Here is a 14526-nt window from a genome sequence, read left to right as displayed (position 1 = left end):
AGGTGAAGGCACAGATAGACTTATGGAAAGGTACTGGATAACTAAACTTTTGTTCATAGAATATTGATCATAGAAATGATAGGCAATGCTCCTTCAAATCAAACCCTAATATCTTGAAGAAGGGGTATCACAATGGATGGGGTAGTCATAGACAATACTATGCATTTCCTTCCCTGTCAAAACAAATGGAATGTTCAAGGTCTGTGATGTCTTTGATTATGTGTCACTTCAAACAAGCATGAATTAGGGCTAAAAAAGAAACAGGTGTGGTTATGTAGATGCACAGGTGTGACTGTGTGGAGGTGCAGGTGTGGCTGTGTGGTGGCACAAGTGTGGTTGTGTGGCAAGAGGCTTGTTTCCCAACTGCATGGTTCTGGGTTCAGTCCCATTGTGTGGCACCTTGGGCAAGCATCTTCTATATATATCCATCTATTTATCCATTTGGCTATCTAAATTTCATTCTATCCACCCATCTATCTTTCTGTCCATCTGTCTATCTGTCTGTCTATCTTTCTTTCTTTCTTTCAAATTGGATGGAATTTGTTAAGGCAGATTTTATATAGGCACAGGAGTGACTGTGTGGTAAGTAGCTTGCTTACCAACCACATGGTTCCGGGTTCAGTTCCACTGCGTGGCACCTTGGGCAAGTGTCTTCTACTATAGCCTCGGGCCGACCAAAGCCTTGTGAGTGGATTTGGTAGACAGAAACTGAAAGAAGCCCATCGTATATATATATATATATGTATATGTATGTGTGTGTATATGTTTGTGTGTCTGTGTTTGTCCCCCTCAACATCGCTTGACAACCGATGCTAGTGTGTTTACACCCCCGTAACTTAGCAGTTCAGCAAAAGACACAGATAGAATAAGTACTAGGCTGACAAAGAATAAGTCCTGGGGTCAATTAGCTCGACTAAAGGCAGTGCTCCAGCATGGCCACAGTCAGATAACTGAAACAAATAAAAAAGAATAAAGAATGTGTGGATGCCCTTTCTGTTGCCAACATTCAAGAAAGGTAATATTCCCTTATGCCCAGACATGTTTTCAGAAAAGATTGGAAATGTAGGCAATGACTTGCATGACATTGACACTTGCTTAAAAACTATCACATGATGTCAAGGCAAGGAGACAATACAACACACACACACACACATGTATACGCTTTACTCTTACTCTTTTGCTTGTTTCAGTCATTTGACTGAGGCCATGCTAGAGCACCGCCTTTAGTTGAGTAAATTGGCCCCAGGACTTATTCTTTGTAAGCCTAGTACTTATTCTATCTGTGTCTTTTGCCGAACTGCTAAGTTACAGGGACATAAGCACAGCACTATCGGTTGTCAAGCGATGTTGGGGGGACAAACACAGATACACAAACATATACACACACATACATACATACACACATATATATATATATATATATATATATATATATATATATATATATATATATATATATATATATATATATATATATACGACAGGCTTCTTTCAATTTCCGTCTACTAAATCCACTCACAAGGCTTTGGTCGGCCCAAGGCTATAGTAGAAGACACTTGACCAAGGTGCCACGCAGTAGGAACGAACCCGGAGCCATGTGGTTGGTAAGCCAGCTACTTACCACACAGCCACTCCTGCACCTATATTCTTCCTGAACTGTAGGCTCATAAGGCCAGTTTCCTGGATTGTGTAGCATATATATTTCATCCCTGAACAGGATGCTAGTCCATTGCATTTTTGCCCGTTGAGTGAACTGGAACAACATGAAGTGAAGTGCTTTGCTCAAGAACACAGCGCATTGTCTAGTCCATGAATGGAAACTACAATCTTATAATTATGAGTGCAACACCCTAAGCACTGAGCCAAGCATCCCTCCACATACCGTTGTCATCATCATTAAACGTTCGTTTTTCCATGCTGGCATGGATTGGATGGTTCAATAGGAGCTGGCAAATCAGAAGACTGCACCAAGCTCTATTGTTTACTTTGGTATGGTTTCTACAGTTGGATACCCTTCCTAATGCCAAACACTTTACAGAGTGGTGCTTTTAACATGATACCACGAGCAGTGAGGTCATAAAATAACTTACAAGCTAAGTCTGCTCAATTGAGAGGGGAGCACTTTTGAGGGAAGTAGTACTGTGCCAGGTGATGAGAGGCTAGAGCATATATAGAACATAAATAGATTGACAGAAATAGTGTCTTGCAGTAAAGAAGATACATGGCTACCTTGAGAGACGAGAGAGATAGAGATAGAGAGAGAGAGAGAAAAAAGAGATGGAAGGAATGAAGATGATGAAGATGTGTTAAGTTACACGGAGGTGTGTATAAGTGATATGGTGAGTGGGTAAGTTCATGAGCTTCTAACAGGGAAGTGATAGATGAAGGAGAGGGAATGTAGTGAATGTATACCAATAGAGGGAGGGGGTGTTAGGAAGCTATGTTGTGGGGAAAAGATGCAACAAGGACACCTGTATGCAGGTAGGCTCATGGTGGTGTAAAGGGAGAGTGGGAGATGGAGGTTATGATCAACGGCTTTGCGACAATATCACAATATCGTTGTTGTTGGTGTTGGCATTCATGTTTACATATGTATTTGTTTGTGTGAGATTTCTCTTTTCCTTCCTTCTTTCATGAAGTTGTGGTGAAGGCAGTGTAGGGAATTCAATGTCAAATGAGTTGCCAAGGAGACTGGCATTCGTTACAAAACTGTCTTCATGGCTTGAAAATGCAATCCTCGTATCGAAAATGGCTAAGAAAGCTGAAAATAAATTCACAAAATCAGGAAACATGCCACGCAGGGCAGGTTTCCTGTGCAAACAATTTGCAGGATCAAATCTGTTAGTTGTTGCACAACTTTTACATAAAAAATATACAATACACACTTCTGATGGCAAAAAAAAAGCAAACTTACTTGGAGTCGATGTGACTATTATCCATCCATAAGATAGATAGATAGATAGAAAGGAAGTTGGATGGATGGAAAGCTAAATAGATGGAATGGGAATGAGTGCGGGGAAGAGGAAGTATAAAAAATAGAATGAGAGGGGCAGGGAGAGGTTTTACAATAGCTGGACCAGCAGGTATTTTGATATAAATGAAACTTCAAATTTCTGTAAAATTTTCTAGAAATACATTTCCAAATTAATAAAAAGGTAAATAGAATTGAAAAAAAAAAGTGATGCTGGAAGTTCACACGCACACAGACTTATATAACTTGTGATGATGTCAAACAATGGAGTGAATGATATTGGAAAATAAAATTGTTATTGTAACATTTTACAGCAATAATTTTCTCTTTTTCTTTCTTTTACCGGAGTTCACTTATTCATTTCAATGAATTTGGAAATTGTTTAATAAAAAAAAACAAAAAACATATAAAATAGGCAAAAACAAAAGGAACACTATCTAAAGGAGCTGTCAGGTGATTAAATGAAATGAACAGATGACATTCAACCCGATATCAAAACATGCTGCCATTCATTTTAGAAAAAATGGTTTCAAGAAAATAGTTTAATACTTAATTTTATATGCATACACTCTCATATATACACATGATAGTATTGAACAGTGAGAATTAGTGTTCAGCGCTGCATTTGGTGGATAAATATATATTTTTTTTATAGGTTAACTGTCCTACCAATGGTTTCATGTGGAAAATTTCCACAATTTTAAAAACTATCATTAAAAAACATTAGTAATCATCTCTATTTTGGATGGGGCTATATGAAATTACTATACATACATACATACAAGATACCTAAACTTCTTCACTTGTCTCAGTGATGTTCCACTAACATGCAAAATGCACTGGAAGACATTTTGACAAGGCCAATGTTTCAGTCTTCACAGTAGTGAACACATTCAGTGCTTACTGGATATTATCTTCTGATGAGCCAGAGAGCACTAAATATCAACCAACAAATCCTACATCCATTGTCTGCAATACACTGCTGGATATTTTTGAATCTTTATGTATCATACAGGATGCCTTTCCAAATGTTTATCTATTGAATGGTGCAGCATTAGCATTTGTGTCAAGCACAGCCACATGCGAGTCATTGTTTTTGACTCTTATGTTAATTATGACTCCCTTTCAATGAAATATGAAGCACCTGCAAAAATCAAACCTTGTGATACTTGCATCTCTTAGTAAATACAAATCAATTATAGACAAGGACGATTTTCTTAAATTTTTTGTATTGTTGTATTATCAGGTCATCCCATAAGTTCTGTCCGATTTTACTTTCTTAAAATTGAATGAAATTTAATAGTATTTTAGAATGTCTAATGGAATTAAAAATAATTTTGATGCATTTGTGTACATTCAAACTAATTAAATATTATTTTACAGTATAATAGAATTAAAATTTCTGTGATTAAAACCCTTTCTAACATGGAAGTATCCAAAGAGCATTTGAGGCACATAATGCTTTCTAAGTACAAAAACGGAAACTCTGCATCTGAAGCGACTCAAAACATATACTCAGTTTATGGGAAAGAATGCTTGAATGAAAGAACCTGTAGAAGATGGTTTACAAAATTCAGAAATGGAGATTTCAGCCTTGAAGATGAAGATCAAACAGGACATCCAGTTGAGTTTGATGATGAGCTCCTTGAGGCATTACTTGAAGAAAATCCTGCATTATCAGTTGAAGAATTGGCAATAAAGCTTAGTTCAAACCATACAACTGTTAATTGTCATCTTCAACAACTCGGAAAGGTTCCTAAACTTGGAAAATGGGTGCCTCATGAATTGTTTGAAAGCGACTGCAAATCCCGAGTTGACATCTGCTCTTCTCTTCATTCTTGCGAACTCATTTCACCCTTTTTGGATAGACTTGTCACTGGTGACGAAAAATGGATCTTTTATCGAAATGTTAAACATCGTAAACAGTGGCTTGGTAAAAAGCTCAACCACAACTGAGAAGGGAACTTCATGGGAAAAAGGTTCTCTCTATCTGGTGGGATTGCAAAGGAGTAATTCACTTTGAATTGTTACCACCTAATGCAACAATCAATGCTCAAGTCTACTGTCAGCAATTAAAGCATTTGAACCAAGCTTTGAAGAAAAAAAGACCTGCTTTAGTGAATTGAAAAGGAGTAACCCCACACTGCAAAGGTCACATCACTGAAGATCGAAGAGCTTGGTTGGGAAAAAATTCCTCATTCACCTTTGATCACTTGTTTTCTTTATTCAAAATTCGGTCAGAACTTATGGGATGACCTGATAAATAAATGTAACTGCGTGTGTCAGTCCAGTTCATAAAAATTATGAAAAGGAGATACACCCCTGCTGAAGTACAACACCCATATTGAAAAGTTTCAGCTTAGCACCATTTACCCAAACACAAACATCTGAGTATTCATATAGTGAGGTCATAGCAACTACAAATTTCCCATTCATCTCAGACTCTTGTAAAACCCTTCACAGCATGCAACCATGTGTTTTTTAAGGTCTGCAAAGCAACCGTACATCTATTCTCTATAATTAGAAGACTCTAAGTCAAGAGATGGTAGTCTTAATGCAGAGATATACTATCAAATAGGGAAGGGAAGTGTTGCATTTGGAATGCTCAAAAAGCGAGTATGGGTGGATAGAGGTATTTCCCTGCAGACAAAAATCAGTGTCTATAAAGCTTGTGTATTGTCTGAACTTCTTTATTCAAGTGAGACATGGACCACCTACAAGCGTCACATAAAAATGATGGGGAGATTTCATCAAAAGTGCCTCGGACGTATCTTAAGAGTCAAGTGAGAATGTTTCATACCAGATACAGAGATTTTGCACATGGCATGTTGCAGCTCAATTGAACATGTTATCTTGGCTCAAATGAGATAGACTGGACATGTTATCTTGGCTCAAATGAGATAGACTGGATATGTTATCTTGACTCAAATGAGATGGACTGGATATGTTATTAGAATGAAAGTCGAGTATTTGCCAAAGCATCTTTTTTCATGGTGAACTCAACTTTGGTAAGCGACCACAACATAAGCCGAGGAAAAGGTATAAAGACTGTGTGAAGGAAAACCCGAAGAAACTAGATATGAACAAAAGTGATTGGGAAAATGATGCTTGAGATCGGAACAAGTGGAGAGGTGTTGTTAGGACTGGTTGCAATGCTTGGGAAGAAAATATGATTCAGCACTCTGAACTTAAAAGGGCCTATCACAAAGGAACAATTGGAACTGAAATCAACAGTGAACATTGGATATGTATTATATATAACCATGTTCTGTTGTCAAAAGCAGGATACGTGAACCATATGAAGTCACAACCATAATGCCCAGATAGGTAATGATCGCTTAAGACTTGTGTCATATGTCAAAAAACTAGTAGGACAATACCTGGACTTAAAAGACATATGCTAGTTCACAAAACATTTCTTCAGAATCAGATTCCAAAGGGCAAAGATATAGATGACACTTGAATAATATCTGTCACTTGTGTTTTAAACCCTGTTCTTAAAAGTCATCTACGGCCTCATCAACAGTGATTGTACTGTGTGAGGGGGTGTGGTGTGTGTGTTGATGGGACGGCTATCGTCTCTCAAGATGAAGCAATCATCATATATCATCATCATCATCATCATCATCGTTTAACGTCCGCTTTCCATGCTAGCATGGGTTGGACGATTTGACTGAGGACTGGTGAAACCGGATGGCAACACCAGGCTCCAATCTAATTTGGCAGAGTTTCTACAGCTGGATGCCCTTCCTAACGTCAACCACTCAGAGAGTGTAGTGGGTGCTTTTACGTGTCACCCGCACGAAAACGGCCACGATTGAAATGGTGTCTTTTATGTGCCACCCGCACAAGCCAGTCCAGGGGCACTGGCAACGATCTCACTCGAAAATCCTACGGGAGCCAGTCAGGCGGTACTGGCAACGGCCACGCTCAAAATGGTGCATCTCATGTGCCACCCGCACAAGAGCCAGTCCAGGGGCACTGGCAACGATCTTACTTGGCTTGCCGGGTCTTCTCACGCACAGCACATTTCCAAAGGTCTCGGTCAGTAGTCATCACCTCGGTGAGCCCCAATGTACGAAGGTCTTGCCTCACCACCTCAGCCCAGGTCTTCCTAGGCCTACCTCTTCCACGGGTTCCCTCAACTGTTAGAGTGTGGCACTTTTTCACGCAGCTATCCTCATCCATTCTCACCACATGTCCATACCAGCGCAATCGTCTCTCTTGCACACCACAACTGATGCTTCTAATGTTCAGCTGGGTTGGACAAAATAATGGAAACACCTTAAAATTTCCAACAAATTTATTTTAGTATGGGGTAGGACTGCCTTTGGCAGTAATTACAGCTTGAATTCTATGAAGTATGGACTCCTACAAAGTTTGAATTGTTTCCAAAGGAATTTTTGTCCATTCTTCTGCTAAAACAGTCTCCACTTCTTGTAGTGATGATGGTGGAGGATATCGACTCATTACTTGTTTTTCTAAAATGTACCATAAATGTTCAATAATATTGAAATCTGGGGACTGTGGTGGCCAGATAAGATGTTCAACATCACTAGAATGTTTCTTGTGCCATTCAGTAACGACTTTAGCTGAGTGAATTGGTGCATTATCATCCTGAAAGATTGCATTTCCCTCTGGAAACAGTTCTGCAACCATAGGATGAATTTGATCAGATAAAATGTTTAAATAGTCTTGACTGTTAATTCTGCCATGAAAAGAAACCATTGGGCCAGCGGATTTCCAAGATATAGCCTCACAGATCATCACAGATCCTCCTCCATGTTTAACAGTTGGAAGAAGGTAGACTGGGTAAAATGCTTCTTTTGGCTGTCTCCACACATATACTTGGCTGGTGGTCAGAAATAAGGTAAAGGATGACTCGTGCAAGAAAATAACATTCTTCCACTGCTCCAGGGACCAATTCTCTAGGTATTTACTCCACTCTAGATGCTTTGCAATGTTTGTTTTTGAAAGTAGTGGTTTTCTGACTGCAGCCTTCCCGTGAAATCTGGCTTTGTGCAGCTCCTGGTGAACAGTTTTTGTGGAAACTGGGCTCTCGAGGTGGTCATTAAGCTGTGCAGTAATTTTGGGAGCTGTACTTTTGTGATCCTTTCTAACAATTTGACGGTCCCTATCTGAAAGTTTTGGTTTTCTTCCAGAGTTTTGTTTCAGCAAGGAGGTTTTTTCCCTCTTTCTCAAAGGCTGTCATTACTTTTGAGACAATACTTCTTGATACACCAAACATTTCGGCTGTTTTCATTATGCTAGCACCTGCCATATGAGCACCAACAATTTGGCCTCTTTGAAAGTTCGATAGATCTGTCGTCTTAATGAATTTTAATTACCTTTTTATGATGATATCTGGAAAGAAACAACAATTTTAGCAAAACATATTAAGCAACACTAATAATAAATCAAAAAACATAAAAATAAACAAGCTTTTGACAGTTTTATAGATATTTCAAAATTATGATGTTATGATGCTAGGTGTTTCCAACTCCTGTATATATCCAGAGAGAGAGAAATTTATAGTGCTGGTAACACACACATACACACACACATGTATATATATATATATATATATATATATATATATATATATATATATATGTTAGAGGTAATACTTGACAATTGTAAGCACCTGTGTTTGCCAGCTCGTGGTCGGGGTGAATGAATAAATTGTAAATGTAAAAATGTAAATGTATTTTTACATTTTTAATTTTTTAATTTTACACTTACAATTTATATATATATATATATATATATATGAACAGAGATGAAAATTAACAAGTCATTTTATTCCCACCAGTCAGGAATTATTATTGAATTTGTGAATTCAGTAAAAAGGTAAGAAAAAATTTCCATTATTGGTATTTTGAGCTTACAATTTGAATTTTTCTGAAATATGCATCCAGAAAGGCTTTTTCAGCTGAGAAGATTCACAGAATAGCTTTTGTTTCTCTTTGAGCATATTTTCTGAAAGTTTATACTGAAATCTTTTTATGTTTAATTAAAAAGGTAAAACTTTGAAGAAATTGATGAAAAAATAAATTTTAAGAAATTGTTATGCTTACTGCAATATTCTGCCTAAGAATTATTGCAAATTTCAGTGCCTATGCAGATTGTTTTAAAGCCACCCTAAGCATCAAAAACTGGTGATGGACCCAAATATAGAACCAGAGTACTGACCCTAAAATTTATAAATTTATAAAACTTAGCTTCTTATGCCACAAATGACTCACAATCATTACATATATATAAGTCAGTATAAAGTGTTGGTTAAATCGTTTTTATTCAATTGACATTAGTGTAAGATCACTCAATGAAGTATACCTTTAGGTCAGTGTGTACTACGGAGTGTCAGTACAATAACGAAATCGCTACCGAAAAAGAAAACTGAAGTAACCATTGCTGAATTTCCAATCTAATCCATCTAATGCTAAACAGAAGAGAATTGCAAACGAAGAAGTTTTGCAGTGCAAGGGAGGTTTTGAAGAGTATTTGACACCCTCATTGGATGATCTAGGACAGGTTGACTGCCAGCCAGTGCAGCCAGTTCTAGCAAAGTTTGATCCGAAGATTTATGGAAATCAGGAATGTGACTTGTCATCAAGTTGGTATACCGGCCGTCCATGATTAGAATATTTTCTTTCAAAGAAAGCTTTGTTTTGTTTTCCTTGTCGGCACTTTAACACTTCTACTTAAGCAGATACTTACTTTATTAAAGATGGATATTCTAACTGGCATGATGCAAAAGGAAAAAACAAAGGTTAAATAAGTATGCAAACTCTGCAGCCCATATCCAAGCTATGGTAACAGCGTTTATCCACAACAACTTCCGTGTCTTCAATTTTGCCAAATGATCAATTGAGCAAAAACCGTTACTATATCAATTCAATTGTTGATATTTTGCATTTTCTATGTGCCGACGAAATTGAAGCTTTTGAAGATCCTTATTTGGAAGATGAAATGCAGCTTTGTGGTCTTTTTATGAAATTATCCCAATACATGTTATAGAAAGACTCAAAGCTAATGGAATGTTACTGCATGATTCCAAAAAATGCGACCTATACCTCAGCAACAATGCAAAACAAAATCATTGAATTGTTGAGGAGATACACTGTCAGCCTTGTCATCGATGAAATAAAATGTTCCAATGTTCCTTACTTTACGCTGAAATGTGGCAGAACATGTGATTTGAGTAATAATGAAAATGCTGTGATTGTTATTAGGTACTTGAAAAATGGCAGGGTTCTGGAAAACTTAGTTGCAATGCCAACTACTTGACATTATGATGCTGAAAATTTGGCCGACTTGTTAATCAAGGAATTAACCAACCTTCGCATTGACCCAAAGCATATGTTATCACAATGCTACGATGGTGTTCCTGTGATGTCTGGCAGAATAGGAGTTGTTCAAAGAAAGGTTCAGAATCAACTTGAAAAACATATACCCTATGTTTATTGTCTTAATAATCAGTTGCATCTTGTCGTGGTTAACACAATAAAGTGGATTCTGGAGTTAGCTATGTTCTTCGACACCATTAATATTCTTCATAATTTTATTAGATGGCCAAAGATAGCTAGTCTCTGCAAAGGATTGAAATTGCCACATCTTATGGCACATAGGTGGTCGGGTCATTTCAATGCCATTGCTTAAGATTGTTGTTTTGCTAACTGAGTGCACAGATTCATCAGATTCAAAAATGTGTATTGAGGCAACTAGAATTTTACATCAAGTTCATTCCAAAAGGTTTGTTTTTCTAGCCCTTGTTCTTAGAAAATTTTTGTATATAATTTGACCAGTAGACAAACAGCTTCAGAGTCACAATTGTGATATACATCATGGCTCTGAGCTTCTTAAGATTTCCAAGAGTGAAATAACCAAACTAAGAGATTCTGATGAGATTCTGAAACAAATGAGTCAATTTAATGTTATTGAGGAATGGATGCATCGAAAAGCTTGCAGGTCCCAACGTTTTTCAGATTATGTTGTTGAAGCCCTGGTACCACCACAAGATGACTAGATAATCTTTCACTGCCGATTTTATTTCGCCATGATTGATGAAAGCTTGGGAGAGCTAGATAATAAATTTTCAGACCAAAATGACAGGATATATTCTTCTTTGGCAAGTCTACTACCAATTTCTGAGATATTTTTGGATTTTGATACTTTAAAACCTTTGAGCAATTTAGTTAATTGTGATAAATTGGCCTTGCTGTTAGAACTTACATTTCCAAACAAAATATGATGACACTGCAAGATATTTTTGGATCTTTATGTATTGTACAGGATGCCTTTCCAAATGTTTATCTATTGAATGGTGCAGCATTAACATTTGTGTCAAGCACAGCCACATGTGAGCCATCGTTTTCGACTCTTACGTTAATTATGACTCCCTTTCAACAAAATATGAAGCATCTGCGAAAATCAAACCTTGTGATACTTGCATCTCTTAGTAAATACAAATCAATTTTAGACAAGGACGATTTTCTTAAATTTTTTGCATTGTTTTATTAAATAAATGTAACCTGATTTTATAAGCAGTACAGTTTTAAAGTTCTTTTCAGCACCCCCAACTATCAAGATAGCCCCCCCCCCAGTTGCAATTGGCTGGCTACATGCCTGGTATATGTGAATGTTTGGTAGTTTATGGGCATGTTTGGGTAAAATATGTGTGTGTATGAGAGTATGTACGTGGTTGTTTAAGTGTATGGTGAATTGTATGTATATGTGTTCAGATGTTTGTGTGCATGAGTTGCTGTAAATATACTTTGTATATGTTTAATTTGGGAGAAATGTTTTTATTTCAATAAAGTGTATTTTATATATATATATGTGTGTGTGTGTGTGTATTAAAGAAAGCAAAAAGATAAAACAAAAATGATTAATGCAAAAGGCTAAATATGTTCGTGTAAAAGAATTCAGTGCTCAGTATTTTGGCTACATGAATTTCTGTCAAACAGATGTGGTTAAATAAAGGTTAAAATTCAATTATTTTTCATATTGGTTTGGTTTGATTGGGGTCTGTATATTTGTGTGAAAGTATGCATATATATATTTATGTTAGTATGTATATATGATTGTACGTATATTTTTAGTGTGTGGTGAATTGTTTACATACACACATGCATGTGCATGTGTGTGTATGTACAATGAGAGAAAGAAAGAGAGAGAGAGAGAGAGACGGGGCTAAAGTAGGAAACATTTGGTGTCACACTGTGGTGCTAAACCCAGAACCATATAGCTAAGAACCAGGCTTCTTGCCACACAGATAGGACGTTGTTTTCTACAACAGAGGTTATAGAAAAAAATAAAAAGTAAGTATATAACCAGCTTCTGAAAAATTTTAATTATTAATTTGCAATTTATGTATATCTCTTTTAGCATAACATCATGCAACAGATAAAAGTTTCTTTGGGATCTTGTTAAGTTTTTTTTCAATTTTTGCTGGAATATTTTTGAAAAGCGCAATTTAAATGTTGTTTTGCTTACTGATGGTGAAAATTTTGGTAAATTTATAGTTTAACACCCAACTCAATTTTGGTGGGAAATAATGTTTTTTCCTCATTTTTTGTCTTGTGCTATCAGCTAATCTCATATACTACTATGGCACAAATGATTTTTTCCAAGGAAATTTGAGGTCAGCGGGGCAGGACCCTTGGAAATTACCCCCCTCCCTTACCGAGGAGCTATTTTTTTTTCATGTGCTATCAACTAATCTCGACTTGAAGGAGTATATTTTTATATTTTTATGATTCTAAAGACCTTGGTGCAAGTTTACTGGGAACCTGGAGCCAACCAAAATTGTTCCCAATTGGGCTCCACACCTCCTAAGGTCAGTCCTGCATATATATATATGAACATACAACAATATCCAGAGACTATATACATACATACGCATACACGTACATATACACACACACATATATATATAGACACACACACACAGTATAAATATATATATATATATATATATATATATATATATATATATATATGATAATAATACAAATGATATATGAGCATATGCATGTATACATACATATCTGCATCTACATGTATATATAGATGCATATCCGGGTACAGGACATCAAAAAAGGAACGGGAACATAAGTAAAGCACAAAAAGCGGACTTTTTTTACGGACAAAAGAATGAACACATAGGAAAACAGACGAGCCACTTATGGAACTTTTCCTTCATCAGCTGCCTCTATTCTAAACTAAGCGTTTCAAAGATGTATATATATATATATACACACACACACATATATATGTATTTATATATGAGTGTGTGCAACCTACATCAATAGATTAAAAATGAACAACAAAGAATTCAGTATGAATAAGGGAAGCCACACCATATAATACACACAAAGAATTGCAATTTATGCACGAAGGAGATGATCCACATAATCCAAGCCAACAAAAAAAGTTTACTTCCTAAAATATCTGACGTTATAATTAACTATAGACACAAATTAATTAAACTATAGGATTCTAATTTAGCCTTTCTTCATATTATGGACTCTTCTAAAACTTTATATTATATATAGCGTCGTAATATCCCTTATATTATACATTGTGTTTAACATCATATACCCAAATATAATGGTCCGATCAAACATTCGATTCTTATTTAACCCACCATTTCTTTTAAAATTTTAACCTTGTGATTCTATTAACTCTGATGAGGTAAACAGAGTATTGCTATGGTTGGAGTTAGCTCACCCATAGCAACCTATGTCTTTTTGAAATGTCTGTAAGACTTTATACATGTTCCAGACTCCTTATGAATCATTTTACATCTGCTTTATCATCCTCTTCATTCAAACTTCGCAAGTACAATTATGGACTTACACTTTTTATATATTTATATTTTTGAATTTTTATGTGTTTATTAATTTTTATATGTGTATGAATTTTAATATATTTATAAATTTTCGTGTATATGTATTTATAAATTCTTAGAAATGTTTTATATATCATATAGATGAATGCATCTATGTATGTACTTTGTATACCATGGAGAATTTCGTTAATATGGATTGAATGAATATATACATCAGCCTTTGAATTTGTTTTCTCCTCCCCTTAATTTTATATATGTATATATATAAATATATAGGAAAAAATTAAGGTACTCAGAAATCTGGATGTTTGTACATTTACAGATTTTTATTAATGCAGAAGGTCTCTTTATATAGTTTTATTGAGTGTGTAGGGGTGGAGAGAGCGATATATAGGATAGTAAGAGAGGGTGAGAAAAAGTGAGAGAGTGTGTGTGTGTGTGAGTGTGTGTTTTTTTGTGTTGGTGTGTGTGTCTGTGTGTGTGCTTGTGTGTGTCAATGGGAAAGAGAAAAGAAGAAAATAGGGTTCATAGCTAGTTAGTTCTTTTCAATGATAAGTTTATTTTTAGCCTTTTAAAGTAATGGCAAAAGCAGGTGTGATTGTTTTGAAGAAGTTGTTTTTCAAAAAGAATCTTTGGTGTCATTGTCTAGTAGGAGAGTGTGGGTGCGTTTTTGTGTGTGTGTGTATGTGTGCGTGTGTGT

General features: G+C 36.0%; 1 protein-coding gene, 1 long non-coding RNA gene and 1 pseudogene across 9 annotated transcripts in view; 2 read left to right on the top strand and 1 right to left on the bottom strand.

Moving 5' to 3' along the window:
• Positions 1–14526, bottom strand: part of LOC106879572 (uncharacterized) — a 650101-nt gene that overhangs the window by 72549 nt on the left and 563026 nt on the right. The window lies entirely within an intron of this gene.
• LOC149135132 (uncharacterized) overlaps positions 1–14526 on the top strand; it is a 255249-nt gene that overhangs the window by 5379 nt on the left and 235344 nt on the right. The window lies entirely within an intron of this gene.
• LOC149135133 (histone-lysine N-methyltransferase SETMAR pseudogene) lies at positions 3056–8402 on the top strand (annotated as a pseudogene). Its single transcript, XR_016242269.1, has one exon. The product of XR_016242269.1 is annotated as a histone-lysine N-methyltransferase SETMAR pseudogene (transcript).

The sequence above is a fragment of the Octopus bimaculoides genome, chromosome 6 (genome assembly GCF_046866305.1).
Source record: "Octopus bimaculoides isolate indiv1 chromosome 6, ASM4686630v1, whole genome shotgun sequence".
In the NCBI taxonomy this organism is placed as follows: Eukaryota; Metazoa; Mollusca; class Cephalopoda; order Octopoda; family Octopodidae; genus Octopus; species Octopus bimaculoides.
Note: the sequence above shows the minus strand (reverse complement) of the source record. Positions and strands in the feature narration are given on the sequence as shown.